Consider the following 20215-nt stretch of genomic DNA (forward strand, 5'->3'; position numbering starts at 1 on the left):
ATGAGCTCCGCAATTCCCTGATCCCCGAATACTGATCCAATTTGCCGATCAGCAGTTTCAATGAATGGCGATCTATCAGAGAAATGGGGAAATTCTGCATGTTACAATTCCCTGACTCGTCGACCCCAATCATTTTTGCCCCTGATGCTCTGACCCAGGATATCGGGCAATTGCTGTAATCAGTCACAGATGTATTGGTCCCTTAAGATAGGATTACAATTACTCAACTCAAATATATCAAATATTGTGGTTCTATTTTCTTAAATGTGCAGAATAATTATTAATGATTAATTTAATTGAAGTGGACTGGCTCCTGCTCATTAGTAACAAGTAGGCCAAGGAAAAAGAGGAGCTGCACTATATGAGGAGTCTTCTCATAAATAGGTGGGCTCCCAGATCCTCCTTTTATGATAAAGCAATTTTTACACCATCTGAGGCATGCGATAAACAGGAACAAGAAAATACGATAAATATTTTAAATTTTTGAATGATACATATGAATATTGCATTTCTACTATTTTTCATTTGCAAGACAGAGAAAAAAAAATCTAAATTTCTTGCTTAATATGTTAATACACTCTGCTGTGTACTGGGCTGCAGTAGGAGACTGCTCACGGCTGCTGAGCAGCAGCCTCCTATGCCTGTGTGGGGGAGCAGTCACACTGAACGTGCCCCGCTGCAAAAATAATTTATACATTATTTACATCCTAAGAGGGTGTGGCCACACCTTCCATAATTAGGCCACACCCCTTCTCCAGAAACGGCGCGGCTCTCAGCGCCCCTGAGAGTGACTGCTACCTGAGTCCTGGGAGAAATGGGCAGAAACAATGAGCTGGTCAGGGAGGGACTATAGAGAGAGAGAGATTGACACTTGCACCAGACCTAGCTGGCAGCTCAGTTATTCCATCTATGGCCTCTATGGTTGCAGCTGTGCGTTTGGGAGCGCAAACGATTTCACTGACATGGCCGGTTCGCTCCCATAACAGGCCCATGAAACTGACTTTTTTTGCATTAACTTCCTGCCATCTCCCAGTCACCACCCAGGAAAGCTCCAGTCACTTTGCAGTCCCATTTCTGATCCTTCTGTTCAGATTGTAACAGCATCTTTGTGCGTACACTGTGTATATCGCATGCACCGTCGAGGGTTCTCAAAATTTTTCATGTATGCGCAGTTACTTATAATCACTCAACATCGGCATTGAGTGCGAATTGCGTGTGCCTCTGAATCAGGTCCTTAATGCTTTTAGACATAATCAAGACATGGAAGAAATCTGCCAGTACCGAAAACACATTCACTCAATGAACAAGCTAGTTACTGTATATGTGGTGCTAATTGTCACATATTAAATGTTTGTGTTCTTTTCCCTGGTTCCACTCATGACAGATGAATTCAAAGAAATGCCTCCATTTTCACAGATATTGAGAACAACACACTTTAAGTAGGTTGGTTGGTTTGCAAGTTTCAATAATTTCTCAACATACAGTATATCTGTTTTATAAATATCTAATTACAATTTGATTTAATATTGGTTTCAAATTATTTTCAAAGGTGATTCAGGTTATGCAGCGGTAGGCCTTTGCTACTAACACCTATTTCTAAACCTCATGGTCATTCTGAAATGCAACATGGTAAAGTTCAATGAATAAAATTGAATGAAGTACAATAATAAACAACTTTCTGTATATCTAAATCATATTTTATTTATTTTCTTATACTTAAATACTCATTTTCAATGTTACACACTATTGTATTAGCATTTGTATTCTTTATGATCGTTGTACAATTTCCCGTATAACATTGTAAAAATATTGCACTGCAATCTCATGTATGAATATATATATATATATATATATATATATACACTACCAGATGTATCCAGTTTTACCTGGGTAGACCTTAGATATTTACTGTTTCCATTTCCATCTAACCTCTCCAGTAACACATTGATCCTCTATAGTAATGCATCACTGCTATAGTAAGACATTTCCCTCCCTCACCTGTGTACTACTAACACATTCCACTCTCTCACCTCTGTAGTAACACATTATCCTCGCTCACCTCTGTAGTGATATATTTCCCTCCCTCGTCTGTGTTGTAACACGTTCCATATTCTCTGCCCATACCCGTGTAGAACTACAATCCCTCCCTCACACCTGTAGTTATTCCCACCTCACCTCTGAAGTAACACATTACCCCCACTCACCCCTGTAGTAACACATTCCCTTACCTCACCTGTGTTGTAAAACATTCCCTTCCTTCACCTCATAGTAACATATATGACATTCCCCTGCCTCACCTGTGTAGTAACATATTTTCCTCTCTCATCTCTGTAGTAACACATTCCCTTCCCTCAATATTTAAATAGGGGAGCTGCATAGTCTGTGGCTGCATTAGTCTGTGTTAGATGAAAAGTGTTAGATTAGAAGTGTAATTACAATTTGATAACTATGACGGAGTTACGCCGGAGTTAAACTGGAGGTAAACTGAGGGAAAAAATCCTCTAACCGACAACAATCAACATTCTTATGAGAATTACCAAATTCACCATTAGCTGCTGTATGCATATCCAGGAAACTCCATACAGCACTCGCTGCTTGAACATTGCAAGTACTCCCCTATCTGCATGCTGCTCTTGTTGATGGATCTTTGCTCTTCAATACACTTCTGACTGGATCAGCTCTATACATTGTAATTTTGCCTTTTCTATTTTAATAACTAATTCCTGCACCCACTACTCACACACCTCTCTTTATATTTCACTTTTGGAGCTGCGCTCATACATTAGCAGAACTGTTCTTCTACCTGTATTTTTAACATTTAATAACTATTATCCACATTGTCTCTAAATTACACAGCCTCCAGTCCAGTTTTCATCTCACTTATTACCTCTTCCACAGCATGAACACCCTTACTTCAAACACCCACCTTATTCAGTGCCCACATAATCCTCTACTTTATCCATCCCTATCCTCCCCCTTTTCTCTCTCATCAGTCTGCTTTCCAACCCTCTGCTTCTTTCCCCTGCCTTTCCTGTTCCTTCCACTCTCAACCACCTCCCTTCATGGCCTTGCTACCGCACCACTAAGCTCCATTCCCTCCTGGTTCTGCCTGTCACCTTTAGGGCTGCCAAGAGAAATTCTGGGCCCAGATACAGCAACATCCTGTGGGACCACAGCATGTGGGGCATGGTTGCACCCATTTGTGGGTGGGTCTAGCATGTGAGATGCACCCACTCACAGGAGCATGATATAGCACCCAGCAGCTGGGACTAAAGTATTCACTACTGTATTAGGATGGCGGGACAGTCCCATAATAGCTGCATTTTTAGCATGTATGGAGAAGCTAAAATGGAACACACAAAAATTAAAGCGCTACATCTCTCAAGTAACTAACACATAAACAAAATCTATTTTCTGTCATAGGGATAGATGTGTGAAGAATTTAAGTTTGACATAAAATCAGGTCATCTTATACACACACATTCCACAGCACATATCCTAACCCACTGCTCCATGCTCCTTCCTCACTTTCTACCCCATCTGTGTCACCCCGTCTGTCTGCCTCTCCCCCTTAGAATGTAAGCTCTCTCGAGCAGGGCCCTCATTCCTCACATGCTTCTCCTCCCCCTACTTATAGTATAATTTTGTCGAAGCTGAATAATTGGCTGAGACAAGTTCAGTTTAAAATTTAATCGCAGCGACGCCATCTTGCGAATGGCCGCAAGACTCCATTTTAGAAATGCGATCGCAAGACGCCATTTTGCGAATGGCCGCCTAAGCGCCATTTTAGGTGAACTCACAATATAGTACATGTGGCGATATTTATATTAGCACAATGCGATCGCTTCTTTCATCATTTCTCATACACACAATAATACTCACAAGAGCGCTATTAACTAGTCGCATATTAGCGAATGCATAAGACTTTATATGAAACCGCTGAAAAAGTAGCTTTATGCGCACGCATCTGTCCCAAGTTAACTAGCGTCCTTATACCAAACCCTGAACACCCACACATTTCATATTCACTCATAAGGTTCAATAAGCATCAAATGTATGATTCAAGCATCCCGGTGTTATCGGTGGAGAGATCGCATCATGCATACTCAAGTTACGGATCGCAGAACTTACAAGCAACAAAATGTTTAGCTGTTGGAATGTTACAGGAGGCGTTATTAGAAAGATTCCCCTGCTGTTAGAGGCAGGGGGAGTCTATTTGAACCAGCCTGTTAAATGTGTTGTAACATATGCTTCTCCTCTGGGAACCAATGACATCAGCAGGAAATTTCCCCTTTGTCCTGTTTTAGTCTGGGGGGGATAAATACATGTGTCCGAATACTGGTTAGGGAGTCCATGCTGAATGCTGTATGTACTGAGGGTCTCTAGTCTGAGGTCTATCTCTGGGTCCGGAGGGCCGCGTATGTATACTGTACTTGGGGTCTGTATAATTTCCTTTTACGCTTAAATTGTGTATGTATCAATTGCGTGTAACTGACTGTACTTTTACCTGAATAATACTTGTGCGCTGGAACCACAGATTCCACTCCTGTCTTTATTTGCGGTCAGACTGCGTACGCAAATTAGCGTTATTCTTAGAGGTTTATAGGAAGGATTTTAGAAGGTATAGGCAGGGGTATATAAAGGTTCTGATCCAGTTTCGTTAATTTACTCCTAACTCCCCAATTGGCACTTAACACTTGGTTGCTGAGGTCCTGCTGCTTGTGTTATGCAGTTATGTGCATAAACCATGTCCTTGTCCTGTGTTGTTTTATATTACTATTAACTGCTTTTTTGTGTGCTCATTTATGTACTGTGGAAGGCGCTGCGGAACCTTTGTGGCGCCATATAAATAAGGGACAATAATAATAATAATACCAATTGCCAGTGATTGTTGGCAGCACTTGGGATGACAGTTGGTGTTTGAATTCTGAACTGTGCTGCAGCCACAATGGGGTTGATCCAATTAGCCTCGATGATCTCGCCGGCGCGAGTCATCGAGGCAGTGGACGCACTTTATGGCAGCTTGAATTCGCAGAATTTTGTTCGCAGCCCCTCAGGGCTGCGAACAAAATTCCACAAATTTGGGCTCATAGCGGGCCGCGAAGGGTGCGAGATGCCAGAACGTTGCTGGCATTTTAACACTCGCACCCTTTGCGGCTAATTGGATCAACCCCTATGAGTCAGTCAGGCAGGACATTGTACAAGTGGAAGAAACATTTTAGACCTTTTCACCCCCTTAGGAGTCGAATTTCAAAAAAATCCCTTCTTAGTGGGCATCTATGTCATGGAAGGAATATACTCCCTGATTTTTATGTTTCTAGGTTCAGAGGTTTGGGCTGGGCGTTGATGAGTCAGTGAGTGAGTCAGTACATTTGATTTTATATGCATAGACTAGCTGATGTACTCGGTTTCACCTGGGTAGACCTTAGATATTTATGGTTACTATTTCCATGCCACCACTCCAGTAACACATTAATCCTTCACCTCTATAGTAATGCTTCACTGCTATAGTAAGTGTGACCGGATGACCTTGCTCCTGCCAAGCAGCCACATATTAGTTTTTTTTTTATCCCACTGGATCTTGGGGATTCCATCTTACCGTCAGTAACTGTCCTGTTACTGACTCCGCTCACTGCACCATGGACGGGTAACATGCTGCTACCACCAAACTCCTACCATCGGGGCTTAGTACCTCTTCTTACATAGACCCAGGCTCCTACCACTGGCCCCTTGAACCGATTCTGCTGTATTGTGTAGACAAGCTGCGGCCACACCTCTTGATTGGTGTCGGCTGATACCACCTGATCCCTCGCAATGGACCAGGCCCTGCTCGGTATTGGCAGACGACTTGAGCTTGGAGACACTGGGCTCAATCAAGAACAGCCAAAGAACGGAATAACATTTGGCACAATTCTGACGTTGCAAGATTTAGATGCAGTCATTGTAAAGACAAGAGGTTTATTGCTCAAATACTCTTAAAAAAGACTCTTCCTCTTGGCTTAGGGGGTTCAGCATACAGATGTTCACAGCAATACAATCCTTCTTGATGTTCAAAAAGATACACATAAACTAGGCTCGCAGGCCTTCTTTTATGTTACTATAATACATATCATCACAGGGGGTAAGTCCGCCCTGTAGTTTTTACCTAATAAAATTAAGTGCATGTGCCTTGCATGTCCAAGGCATGCTCACCTTTAACATTGTCTCTAATGAACAGTAGGGAGTGGTCACTCCTCCGTATCTGAGCCTACCCTCACGGCTCATCCCCGCCGAGGCGCTATCATGTCTGGAATGAAAAAATCTTCCCTCCAAAACATCCTTCCAGGAATCTGCTAAGGGACCAAGCCTGTCACTTCTAGCCTGAATCCAAGCTCCGGAGATAGGCAACCAAGGTCACCAGGCTGGGTTCCCTGGCCACAGAGGGGAAGCTCTTCAGAGCTGGTTGCCTATCTCTGGAGCTTGGATGCAGGCTAGAAGTGACAGGCTTGGTCCCTTAGCAGATTCCTGGAAGATTTTCTGTCCAACCATCCAACTAGTTGATTGGTTGGAATGAAAATCTGGTAAGGTATGAAAGCAAATGACAATCAGCAATTTGCTCCCAAACGCCGGAAAATGGACAAAAACTGTTGTTTGAACAAATTGTTTAGATCATACATTTAAAAAACTTGTCTGACAACCATTTTCATCTGTTTTCTGGCATTTAGGAGCAAATTGCTGATCATCATTTACCCCCATACGTTACCAGATTTTCATTCCAACCAATCAACTAGTTGGATGGTTGTACAGAAAATCTTTAGGTGTGTACCCAGCTTACTGGGAACAACTTGAACAACCATAGATATCGTTGATAGATTTCCCTCCAACTTTCTGTAGTGCAGGTCAAACGATTTTGGTTGTACACACTGATAGATAGCTTCACTGATATATCTATCATAGATATCTTTTTACAGGCAAATATTTACAAAATCATCCAGGTTGGCCTGCATGCATGAAAGACCATAGATATCGTTATCGTTCATGCGGGAACCCGCATCGTTGGTGGTTGTCAGGTTGATGACTGCAAAAAAAGTGAACGATATCGTTCAAATCTCTCAATAAAAGTCGTACCGTGTGTATGCACCATTAGTTAACTGGTGAATGTTCTTAGCAAAGTAAGGGGAGATGTATGAAGCCTTGGAGAGTGTAATTTATCTAGCATTGTCTACTTTAAAACAATTTAAGGAATCTGTTTGTGTAACATGTAATCTTTCATGTAATATTAGTGATGTGTTTAATGCTAATTTTCATGCAAAAAATATAAAAATATAAACAGTGGTATTTCACAGGTATATGCGTTTACAGTGTTCCTTTAAAAGAGTTGAACTGAAAGGGCTAAATGCAATAGAATGCGAGTCGGCGCTGCTGTGGGAATACATGCGAGTATTCCCCTATTTTTAAAGCAAGTATGGTAAAGGCACCCAGGACACATCAGCGGAATTTGCTACAATCCAATTGGAGGATGCATACACACCCACAATGCTGCATAGTTGTGATCTCAAATAACATTGGGTGGAATACAGAATACCCAGTGTAAAGAAAGGATGTACAGGATAGTCTGTAATAGTCACGTGACCAAGGATGCATTTTGATTGGTCCTCCTGAATCAATATATTTCAGATGGTAGAGGCAATTGTGTTTGCCTTGACAAAGCTTTTAAAACAGCACACATTGGCAAGCACTCCCACTTTGTGCACCTATAACATATATCATAATATATAGGATTTGTATTCTCTTTATATGAACTGTTGAACAGTTAGTGGGACGCACCTCCGAGACCCATACATAGTAGGGTCTCTGCTCCTAATACAGTGTATCAATTTGAAATAAACATTGTATCTGAATATCTCTCGAACACAACAGCAGCTATAAGAATAGAGTTGCTGTGAATGAATGTAGGGAACAAACACATATTAGAACAAGTGGATAACCATTAGGTCTAAAGCATGCATGCATTTATTACAAATCTCACATTTTTTGTTATGATATGAACTATATTAATTACTGAATATTCACTGTATTTACCTGTAATGCTCATACAAAGTTATGCCGCACATCCACTAGGTGACTGTGAAACGTGAGCACGATAACGACATTGTGAAACGACTGCACGATTACAGTCTGTGATGTGCCTACACTGAACGTTCAGTGTAGGCACATCCATCACCCCCATACATGCTGAACCTGACATTATCATCTGGTTGACCAGCATGGTCGGGCGATGATGGATGTCAAAATCGACCAGCGGGCACGCGCATCGCTGTTTGTTCAAAACACAAAATGTACTATATGTAGGGATGTAGTGGGTTACACATTATCATCTTTAATTTCAGATATGTAGATAAGTGTTCTGTCCTGCTAACAGTCTGGGGGGATTAAATTGTTTTATAGGGCACCCAAACTAATGGGCCCCTGATGGGCATTTCTGCTCGCCGCCTCTTTACTTCTTGTAGACGTTTTCATCTCTCTTACAAATTAATGTATTTTTTTTACCAACAAGATGGCACACTACTTCTGTGAGCAGACAGCATCTGGAAAACAAAATGGCAGCACCCTCTGAATAATTATCTGTGTTGTCATTAGCTAGGACATGTGGTAAAATGAGATTTATGTGCTTACCTGTTAAATCCTTTGATTCCATAGGGGATACAGGCTTTATGCTGGGTATAGATTGGGGAGTAGGAATCTGGGCAACAAATAGTTAAAACTTCTTACCCATCAGCCCCTGCTCCCTCACCCATATGACCTGACCCCAGCCACAGGCAACTCAGTTAAGTTAGCAAGGCTAAAGCGAGGAGGGGGAGGATGAGGAGGAAGACCGGCTCACAAACAGGTCCAAACACACAGCAGATGTGGACAGGAGTACCTGAAGCAGAGCAAAGCCCCACAAACCAGGTGCATCAAGGTGGGTGCCCTGTGTCCCCTATGGAATCGAAGAAAAGGATTTAACAGGTAAGCACATAAATCTCTTTTTCTTCTTCCTCCATAGGGGACACAGGCTTTACGCTGGGATGTCCCAAAGCGAATCTCCTAAGGGCGGGGGCGCTCCTGAGCTGCACTGAGAACTGTTCACCCAAAATCTGCAACAGGGGAGGCGAAGGTATCGAAGGAATAAAATTTCACAAACGTATGGGCAGAGGACCACTTGACAGCTTTACAAAGCTGCTTTGCAGAAGAGCCACGTCAAACCTCCCAAGAATTTCCTACCAACTGGATAGAATGAGCCATCACAACGTCAGGATCAGGTGGTCTACCACAGCATAAGCCTGGCAGATAGTCCAAATGAGCATCTGTCCTACAAAGATCTCTAGTCCTAACGACCTAAATCTGCAGGGCCCGTACAACCTCCAAGGAGGCATCCGCTGCTGTAAAATCCAGAACATAGAAAGAAGAGACAATGATCTCTGGCCTGATGTGGAACCTGGAAACGACTTCAGGGGAGGTAGCTAAATTGTGTTCGAATCCTGTCCTATAGAAAGAACATAAATGGAGAGTGATAGAATAATGCGATCAGATCCGAAGCCCCCCCCCACCCCCACAGGTAGAAGCCCTGGCAAGAAGAAGACAGCTAAGTTAATGAATATTCACTTTCCAAAGGCTCAGAAGGCTAAGACTGAAGAGCTCTAAGAAAGCTCACAGACAAATGCCAAGGATTCACCAGCTGAAGAAATGGAGGCTGCACCTGTAGGACACCCTGTAGTTAAGTCAGAACATCAGGAAACAGTGAAAACTGTCCCTGGAATAGTATAGAAAGGGTTGAAATTTGTACCTTCAGAGAAGAAGGGTGAAGGCCCAAATCCAGCCCTGCCTGCAGGAAAGATAGGACTCGAAAGTCGGAACAACTTGGGATGGCAGCTCCCAGCTGAACACCACACAAAGTAAGTCCTCCATACACAATGGGAAAACCTAGCCACAGAGTCTCAAGAACCACCCCGTCACAAAGAGAGAGGGCCAGAATCAGATAGAAGCACGGGCCCTGAGATAGAAGATCCGGCCGCAGTGGAAGACACAGAGGTGCGTCAACAAAGAGGCCCTGAAAATCCGCGTACCACAGCCTTCACGGCCACTAGGATCTTTGTGCCGCACTCCAACTTCAACCTGCGGAGGATCCGGAGAATTAGAGATTGGAGTGAAGATCTGCAGGAGAAGGAAGACCCACCGAACCACCAAGGCATTCGCAAGAAAAGCACCCGAATCTTGGTACATGAGCAGAACCTCGCTAGCTGGTGATTATGCCGAGACGCTATCACGTCAATGTCCAGCAAGCCTGTCACAAGCCACCACTGTGTCTTGTTGGACAATGGTGCTCATGACGGCTCGCTCAGGCCCATTGCTGGGAGATGTGGCCCCACGCTGCCAATCCATGAAGTCCTCCCATCTGGCTACTCCATCATATCTGCCTGGACCGGATTGGTTCTGCCTTCTTTTTCTTTCCCGCTTGTGTGTTACTCAGATGCCGGTGATAGCATCTTACACGTGTTTCCGGTTCCATAGTGTTGGTTTCTCACCTTGTGTTACTCCAGCGTCTCCTGTCTTGGCCATGTTGTTGTTCCAGGACCTCTGCGCACTAACTCCGCAGCTATCTCTGCTGCACTGTCTCCAGTCATCTCAGCTGCTGTTCTATGGGCCTGATTCAGACCCGCTCGCAAGTGCATAGCGCTTGCAAGTGGGTCGATGGCGGCCCAGTGCGTACGCCAAAGAAAGCTCCGACGTGCGCATGCATGAGACCCGGCTAGCGACGGACGCTTCCGCCGCTCCGGGTCTCGCACCAAAAGGGTGCGGCTGTCGATTTTGATCAACAGCTCGCACCGTTTTGGAGGCGTGGCCGGGGGTGGCTTCACAAACAGAGGCGTTCCCAAGCGAACGCCTGCCATTTGTGGGCGGCCCCACTGACATCACCAGTGATGTCAGTGGGAGAGCTTCCGGCTCTATTTGAGCCAGAAGCTCTCTGGGGCTTGCGGCCACGAGACCCTACCACAAGGGTCTCGTTGCAAGCCCTATGGTCGCAATGGTCTTGACCAACACGACCATCATCCTGGCCGCTCGCAGTAGCTGTGGGTGGTCACCCACAGCTATGCGAGCGGCCAGGTGGCCACTCCAAAAAAATAAAAAAAAGTCCCTGATTCAGAGCGAGCGCTCTTTCAGAGCATCCGGCTCTGAATCAGGGACTACATTCCAACGGCATCAGCTGCATTGCAGCATCCGAGTACCCTCACCCATAAGATCCAGGCTATCTCCGCTGCTCTGCATCTCCAGTCTTCTCAGCTGCTGTTCTACATCCCAGCAGCATCTGCCGCACTGCAGCATCTAAGTGTTCTTTGCCATACACCTCAGCTACCTATGCATAACCAGACATCCCTGCCAAGCATCTCCAGCCCTCAAGGCTGAAACTTGGCCACATCTCTGTCAAGCATTTCCAGCCCTGAAGGCTGCAACTGGACACTCTTTTCTGTTGACCTCATTGCTTCATACAATCATCAGCACTATTGCCCTCATCAAAGGTGAATCTTATCCGGGATTCATAACAGTATCACCAGCCAAAAAGACCTATCATCACTATTGTGCCTGAGGATCTGTTGGATCATAACCATGGAACCCACTCCAAATCCTTGCTGCTCATATTCAGGCCCATGAGCTTTCCCTTCAGGTCTAGGAATCACTAGTCACTTCTGCTCAGGTGGCTACTTGTGAACCCAAGTTAAATTTACCTGATCGGGTTTCTGGTAAATGCAAAGATTTTTTTAAACTTCAAGGAGAGCTGTAAGCAATATTTCAGGTAGCGACCAAGATCTTCCAGTTAGGAAGCCCAACAAGTTGGTATTGTTATATCTTTGCTGCAGGGAGATCCTCAAACCTGGTCTTTCAGTCTTCCCTCCACCCATGTTGCTCTTCAAACTGTAGACTCTTTCTCTGCACTGGGACTTCTTTCACGATCTGAATAAGGCAGCTATGGCTGAAGCCAGCAATTGGTCATTAAAACAAGAACAGAGAGCAGCAGCAGATTACTGCACTGAGTTTTGCAAGTGGTCAGTAGACTGTGGGTGGAATGACTCTGCACTCCAAAGTCAATTTCATTTAGGTCTCTCTGACCAAATGAAGGATATTCTAGTTCAATATCCTGTTCCTGAAACTTTGGATGCTCTTATGCACCTGGCCATTTGTATTGACCGACAACTTTGGGAGAGGAGGTTAGAGAAAGAACTGCCTATGTCTACTCCACGATCGCCAGTCTGGGTGACACCTCCTGATCAAGAGGAGCCCATGAAGTTAGGGGCTTTCCGTCTTTCCTCTGAGGAGAAGCACAGGAGATGCTCACAAAGGTTATATTTGTACTGTGGATGAAGAGGACATTCCGCCTTAGTTTGTCCCGTCAAGTTAGGAAAAGGCAAGGTCTAGATGTACAGGGAAAGTTACATCTGGGCTTTGCATCTGTCTTTCCCAACAATTCAGTCCTTATCCCCACAGTAATCCAGGTTCACAATCAACAATTTCCCATTTTTGCCTTCCTGGACAGTGGTGCTGCTGACAACTTTATGGACATTTCAGTTTTTACCACAGGGTTAGTTTCTGAGCCTTTACCTCAATCAGTCTGTTATTGGCTTAGATGGCAATAGGTTGTCCAAAGTAACAGTTTACTTCCAGTCACCTCCCATCCGGGTGTCCATAGGTGCCTTACACTTGGAGAACATAACTTTTCTTCTGTTTCAGTGTCCCCTGGCTCCTCTGGTTCTGGGAGTACCATGGCTCAGGAAACATAACCCTGTTATATACTGGTAGACAGGTGAAGTTCTGCAATGGGGATACTCCTGATCTTCACAATGTCTAGCTTGTCCTATTCGACTTGCTGCCACAATTCAGTCCAACTCATAATCTGCTATTCCTGCCCCCTATCTTGATTGAGCTGAAGTGTTTTCCAAGAAGAAAGAGGACACTCTTCCTCCAAATCACCCATATGACTGTGCAATTGACTTACTACCTGGAGCGAGACTTCCCAAGGGCAGGTTGTATGCCTTGTCCATACCTGAAAGCAAGACTATGCAAGAATACATCCAGGATGCTTTAGAAAAGGGTTTTATTCAACCATCCAAATCTCCGGTTGGGGCAGGTTTCTTTTTTGTGCAGAAAGAGGATGGATCACTCTGACCGTGTATTGATTTTTGAGGGTTAGATAAGATAACCATCAAGAACTCTTACCCTTTACCTCAGATATCTGTCTTGTTCTGCCAACTGTGTGAAGCATCCATCTTCTCCAAAATTTATCTACAAGGGACGTACAATCTTACAATCTGGTCCGGATCAAGGAAGGAGACAAATGGAAGACAGCTTTCAATACTCATTCTGGCCACTACGAATATCTTGTTATGCTGTTTGGTCTGTCTAATGCCCCAGCTGTCTTCCAGGACTTCATAAATTATGTACTGAGAGTGTACCTTGGAATGTTTGCCGTTTACCTAGATGACATTCTCATTTACTCAAACTCTCTGGAACAACATCGCCAACATGTGAGGCAGGTACTGCAGAAACTCCAAGGAAATAACATATATGCAAAACCAGAAAAGTGTGAGTTTGAAGTCAAAAGTCTCCTTCCTGGAATATGTCATCTCATCCCAAGGATTCCCCATGGATCCAAGCAAAGTCAAGGCTGTCAAAGCTGAATAATTGGCTGAGACAAGTTCAGCTTAAAATGTAATCGCGGCGACGCCATCTTGCGATTGGCCGCAAGACGCCATCTTGTGAATGGCAGCAAGACTCCATTTTAGAAAAGAAAGCTTACGCAAGCACCACTTTGTCAAAAATACATAGTACACAATCCACAGTGCAAAATTGCTAAAAGTAGCAATTTTGCTACTGTGATAGGATCACTGGTAAAGTGGTCTGTGACAGGCACATTTATCCCAGATTCCTGTCTTATGTGTTTTAAACCTCCAGGAGAAAGTCTGCAGTGTAGCAGGCTTGAGTCTCGGCTTTTTGAAAAGCCGGTTTGGGACCTGGGGGTTGTGGGTGAGAGGAGAGGGAGGGCTCCACCCACAGCCACTCCAGGTTTTGGTTCTCGCAGCCTGGTAACAGGCTTGATTGGGTTCCCACCTGAGGGTGGCCAATATAAGCCTAGTGTGTTGAGGGCTGATTGTCTCACCTGGGAGAGCAGGCAGGGAGTTTGCTCAGAGACACTTGAAAACCTATCTGTAAGTGTTGTGCTGTGCCTTGGTTGCTGGTGAGGGCATTAGGCCCTGCCAGGTTCTGGTAGTGAGGGAACTACCTGTGAAGTTAGTGCCCCGACAGGGCTAGGATTTATGTTTGTTTTCTTTATGTTATTTCTGACACGGTACAATAAAGACTGGCGCCGACCAGCTTGTACTCGCATCCAGACTGGTGTGCTGCTTCCCTGCTGCTGTGTGTGTGTGTAAGGAAGGAGTCCCCTACCCAGGAGAGGGACCTCCTAATCTGACTGTGTCACAATACTCACAACGCAAAGTTGCTAAAAAGTAGCACGAACAGCTTTTTAACAATCTTCCCCAAACACCGGTATCTGGTCCCAGAGCGCACGCGTATGTATTGACTGTACCTTATGACCTAATGTTTGTACAATTTTGTTTGCACTCATTGTTAGATCATAGCGTAGTAACATCTGTACTTTTACCTGAATAATAATCTTTAGCGCGTTGGACCGCTATTCAACTGTCTTAGAGTTTTATTAATGGTATAATTAAACACAGCGCTAATTAGCGACACCGTATGGTTTTAGGAGGTATAGGCAGGTTTTGTCTTAGAGGTTCTAGGCAGGTATGTACTAAAGGTTCATTGCACGATTCAACAGTTGGGGGCTCGTAGGTTTATCACGTTATCTGATACACGGTAACACTCGGTCAGTTCTCTCTCAGCAAAAAGGTGGAGGTGCCTTTTGAGAGACGCATTAGTCTTTCATTACCACAGTGTTGCTGAGAGCGTACTGCCGGTTATTGTGTAGAGGAAGCGCTGATCAGAATCCAGGGACAAGGAGAGAAAAGTCGTTTTCTCTCGTTGATAAAAGTTTAGAGGGAGTTGCATAATAGCGTTAAGGTAATATCATGTGGGCCTGGTCGCATCACTGTGTATACGACTAGTCGCACAATTGCTTACAAGTACTTCCGGTTGTGCTGCCCGTGTTTGAACAAAGCCATTGAGGTTTACATTTTTTTTTCTATTACCAATACCTGGGTTGACGTGTATTTTTCTGCGCAGGAAAAAAGTGTGTAACAGTGAATACTTGTTGAACAAAGTTAAGGGTATCGTATGATCCTTAAGGGTTAGGTGCAAGGGTTAGTCTAGCCGCTCGGTAAGCAGCTTTACCGTTCTATACACAGTAGCAGGTGTACATGTTGTCTTTGTTGTACAGAGGTGCATGAGAGTAGCCGACATATAAACTCTCATAGGCTTGGAAGTTGCCTTACTAAATCTTATCCGGGTGTGGAAGTTGCCTTTTTCAAATCTTATCCAGGTGTGGAAGTTGCCTTACTAAATCTTATCCAGGTGTGTGGGTGCCGCCGACTTAAATCGTCCACACGTAAGTGAAAGTATCTTGATTGTCTTTCACCGGTTTAAATTTTTATTGGAAAGCATAGGAGTTGTCTCAGAATGGGAGCCATGCAAACAGTAGAAATGTTAGGCAATGATGTGCTGCTAATGGAGGCGCCGATCGGATCGGCCCGTCGTATCATGCATACCAAGTACGGTACTTATGCAATAAGGTATTGTGATTTATGGTTTAATATGACGAGGAAGAGTGCTAGACCGTTTCCCAGAATTGGTAGTTTTGATAAAAATGTGTTAGACAATGTCCGGGATCACATCAGTTTGATGCGCTACTGAGAGAAAAAGGCTAAATATTTTGAATGTTTAAAACTGTGGCAGCACGAGGGGGAAATGTGGCTGAAGGAGGTACCTGCGACGCAAGCAGGCGTCGCGGGCACAGTCTCGGGCAATGCGCCGGTGATGCTAAATAGCACCGTGGATGCATTGCTTGATAGCGCGCACGCACTGCAAGGTAGCGTACCAGAAGGTAGTACAGATGGTTCACGCGCACCACCACCACCCTATGCGGATGGGGGTGTAGGTGCAGTCAATGCAAAAAAAAAACATAACAATGTAACAAGCAATTTGTACCCTCTCTTAAGCAACCATAAAGAAAATGTTTATGATGTGGATGATGAGCCTATTGTAATGTCTGCCATTTCCCATGCTGTGCAAATGATAGATGCTGCATCACCACAATCACGGGTGGTGCCGCCATCTCCATCGGTAACAGCAAGGGAAGTGTTAACACACTCTGCACCCATAGAGGAGGTTGTTAATACCATACATAGCAGCAGCAGATTAAACCCCCAGCCAGGTAACCAGGTCAAAGGTAGCAGCGCTACCGGTCTGCATCTCATTTGGACAATAACTGTTCAAATGGAAATGCAGACGCAAACGGTATAGTGCCCTCGAGGGAAGTAGTAATGCATTGTCCTTGGACAAGAGCAGAACTAAATTCCATCATAAATGATTTCCCCGATCCCAAAAAGGAATTAGCCAAATGTCAAAGATTTTTGAGAAATTTGGGTAGTTCACATGAACCCACTAATAAAGATTGGTGTGTGGTGTTAAGGGCCTGTCTGCCACGCAATACCAATGTGACAAAATTTATCACGGATTGTGTATTGGATGGTGACATCCCCTTAACAGATCAAGTAAACCAAGGTAACATTTCCCGCATTGTAACTCAATTGGGTATATATTTTCCAATAGTAGTTAACTGGAACAAAATTTTCACCATTAAACAAAAAGAGAGTGAGACTGCAGAAGATTACTGCGATTGGGCTCTGCAGGCTATCACCCAGTACACTGGGATAGAGGATATTAAAGATAGCACTCACCACCGGGGAATGATAGTCACAGTACTTGTGGACGGTCTGAAAGAGAGTTTAAAAACTCGGGTACAGACCTCACAGCCTGGCTGGCGGGGACTTATAATAGATACCCTCATAGAAACCGCCATTGAACATGATAAGAACATCTCCAAAAAGAGAGAAGCCCAGAACAAGAAACTAATGGCTGTCAGTATACAAGCTCTGGAGGGAATGACTGTAACATCACAGCCAACAGACACGCTGGCACTAGCACATACACCCACTCTCACTAACCCCACTCAACAACAAACGCAACTCTATCCCACTAACCCGATGCAACCACAGGTCCCAGGCTATCCACCAACATCTTATCCCCCACAATACCCTTACCCTCCCTATCCTTACCCATATCCACCACCTTTACCCTCTGCGCAAACCTCACAACACCACGTCTTCACCCGAAACACGAACATGCTTTAACTGTAAACAAACAGGACACTTAAGTAGAAACTGCTCAGTAAATGGAGTAGGGATCCCACATCAGGGAAGACCTAGATATCCCCATAAGGGATATGCACAAAGGCCAGCAAACATTCAACAGGCACCAGCTCCAATTGTAGCCATAAATGCTTTATTGGAGAACGGTAGCCAGCGCTAGGGGTCAGGTCATACCTGTAGTCTACAGATAGTCAGGTTAACGGGAAGTACTAGGGAAGAACTGGTCATGATGGTTGATGTAGCTGGTACTGACTATCCTTTTCTTGTAGACACAGGGGCGACCAGGTCAGTGATGAAATCTCCCGTTAATTTACAGGTGACAAACGAGACAGTACCAACAATGGGTGTAACAGGTAAAGTGGAACGTTATCCTTTAACAAAGTCCACAGAGGTTACTATTGGGCCGTTGCATACCAGACATTCTTTCCTTCTGGCTGCTGCGGCTCCTACTAACCTACTGGGCAAAGACTTGTTATGTAAGATGGGATGTGTTATATATTGCACCCCGGAAGGTGTATATTTAGATATCCCAGAGAGAATGGTATACGAGGTGCGGGATATGTTAGACACTCCTCAAAGGATAATGTATCACTCTACAGTTTTAAATGAAACTCCATCACAAGTAGATGAAATGTTGTCCCTAATTCCAGATTCCCTTTGGACTAAGGATGGACAGGACACTGGATTAATGGCAAATGTAAGCCTTGTAATGGTAAACTTAAAAAATGGTAGGCAAGCTCCAAAAATTCCCCAGTACCACCTAAAACAGGAGGTAGAATTAGGAATTTTTACAATAATTGAGCGATTGTTACAACAGGGAATTTTAGTCCGTACAGCTAGTGCAGCCAACAGTCCCATCTTTCCAGTGAAGAAGAGTGGTGGGAGGGGCTATAGGCTGGTACAAGACCTTAGAGGTGTTAATAAGGTAGTAGAGAGCCAATTCCCCGTAGTGCCAAATCCAGCTGTCATTTTGATGCAGATCCCACCAAATGCAACCCATTTCATGGTCATTGACCTCTGTTCTGCTTTCTTCTCTGTGCCTCTCCATCCTGACTGTCAGTATCTATTCGCATTTACATACAGAGGTTTACAATACACATGGACACGATTACCCCAAGATTTCATAGACAGCCCCAGTATCTTCTCCCAGGCATTGCACGACTGTTTACAATCTTTTCAACCTGCCAATAGATCTGTTCTAATTCAATATGTGGACGATTTATTGCTATGTTCTGACTCATTTATGTCATGTTTGAATGATACTAAACTTTTGTTACTTCATCTCTCACAAACAGGACACAAGGTGGCTAAGGACAAACTACAGCCATGCCAATCCAGAGAAAAATATTTGGGACACTGCCTAACCCAGGGGTTATGACACATTACAACAGATAGAATCCAAGCCATACAAAACATGACACTGCCGCAGAATCAACAGCAAATTCGTACCTTCTTAGGAATGTGTGGATATTGCCGAATGTGGATCCCAGGTTTTTCTATTTTGGCCTTACCTTTACAGGAATTAGTCTCTTCCTCGAAGCCCGATCGTGTCATACACACAGAGGAATCAGAACAGGCTTTCCTTAATCTTAAGGATAGTCTGACAAGAGCTCCTGCATTGGGAATACCTGATTATGAAAAACCTTTTGATTTGTATTGTACGGAAGCAGATCTTTGTGCTGCAGGTGTCCTTACACAAAAACATGGTGATGCCAGTAGGCCCGTAGCATACTACAGTGCCCAATTGGACACAGTAGCAAGATCACTCCCCACTTGTTTGAGAAGTGTAGCAGCTACCGCTCCATTGGTGAGTAAAAGTGAGGACGTAGTATTAGGCCATGATATGATTGTCTACACTCCCCATGCTGTATCTGCTCTGTTGAACTCAGCTCAAACCAGACATGTCTCCTTGGCTAGGTTCACCAAATGGGAATTAGCCCTAATCGCTCCTGCAAATATTACTGTTAAACGTTGCAGTACGCTGAATCCAGCAACATACCTACCATATGTACAACATGATGTACAAAGGGTGGAAGGAGAGGAGTTGCTGGCGGGAGGTGAGTTTGGCAGACAATGATACACACAATTGTATGACATATCTGAATCAGACCTTTACTGCTAGACCTGACATACATGACACACCTTTAGAGAATGTGGATGTAACTTTTTATACGGATGGGAGTTGTCATAGACAAACAGACACAGGTGAGTTATGTACAGGTTATGCTGTTGTAAATGACACCGACATCATAGAAGCTAAACCTCTCGGTCCTCCTCACTCGGCCCAGGTGGCAGAGTTAGTAGCACTGACTAGAGCATGTGAACTGGCAGCAGGCAAATCTGCTAACATTTACACTGACTTGAGGTATGCGTTCGGGGTGGTGCACAATTTTAGGGCTCTATGGCGTCTAAGAAATGTTATGACGGCAGCAGACACACCAGTTGCACATTCCCGACACATAAAACATATTTTAGAAGCAATCCAACTGTCCAAGGCAGTGGCAGTAATTAAATGCAAAGCCCACACATGTGAGGATGACCCGGTATCACTGGGCAAAAACAGAGCTGATGAAGCTGCAAAATGGGCAGCAGGGTTAAAAATGTTTTCTCCAACTGAAACAATTATGTAATTCCAAACCGTTGACATGCTGAAATTAATTGAGATGCAAAATTTGTGTTCAATTCAGGAAAGATCCATTTGGAAGGCCAAGGGATGTGGGCAAGAGTCCTCTAGGCTTTGGAGGGACGGACATGGTAAGCCAGTAGCCCCCAAGGCATATTACCCCGGCCTGGCTGAGGCAGCACACAGTCTGACT

Source organism: Taudactylus pleione, unplaced genomic scaffold (genome assembly GCF_031769625.1).
Source record: "Taudactylus pleione unplaced genomic scaffold, aTauple2 ptg000181l, whole genome shotgun sequence".
NCBI classification, from domain to species: Eukaryota; Metazoa; Chordata; class Amphibia; order Anura; family Myobatrachidae; genus Taudactylus; species Taudactylus pleione.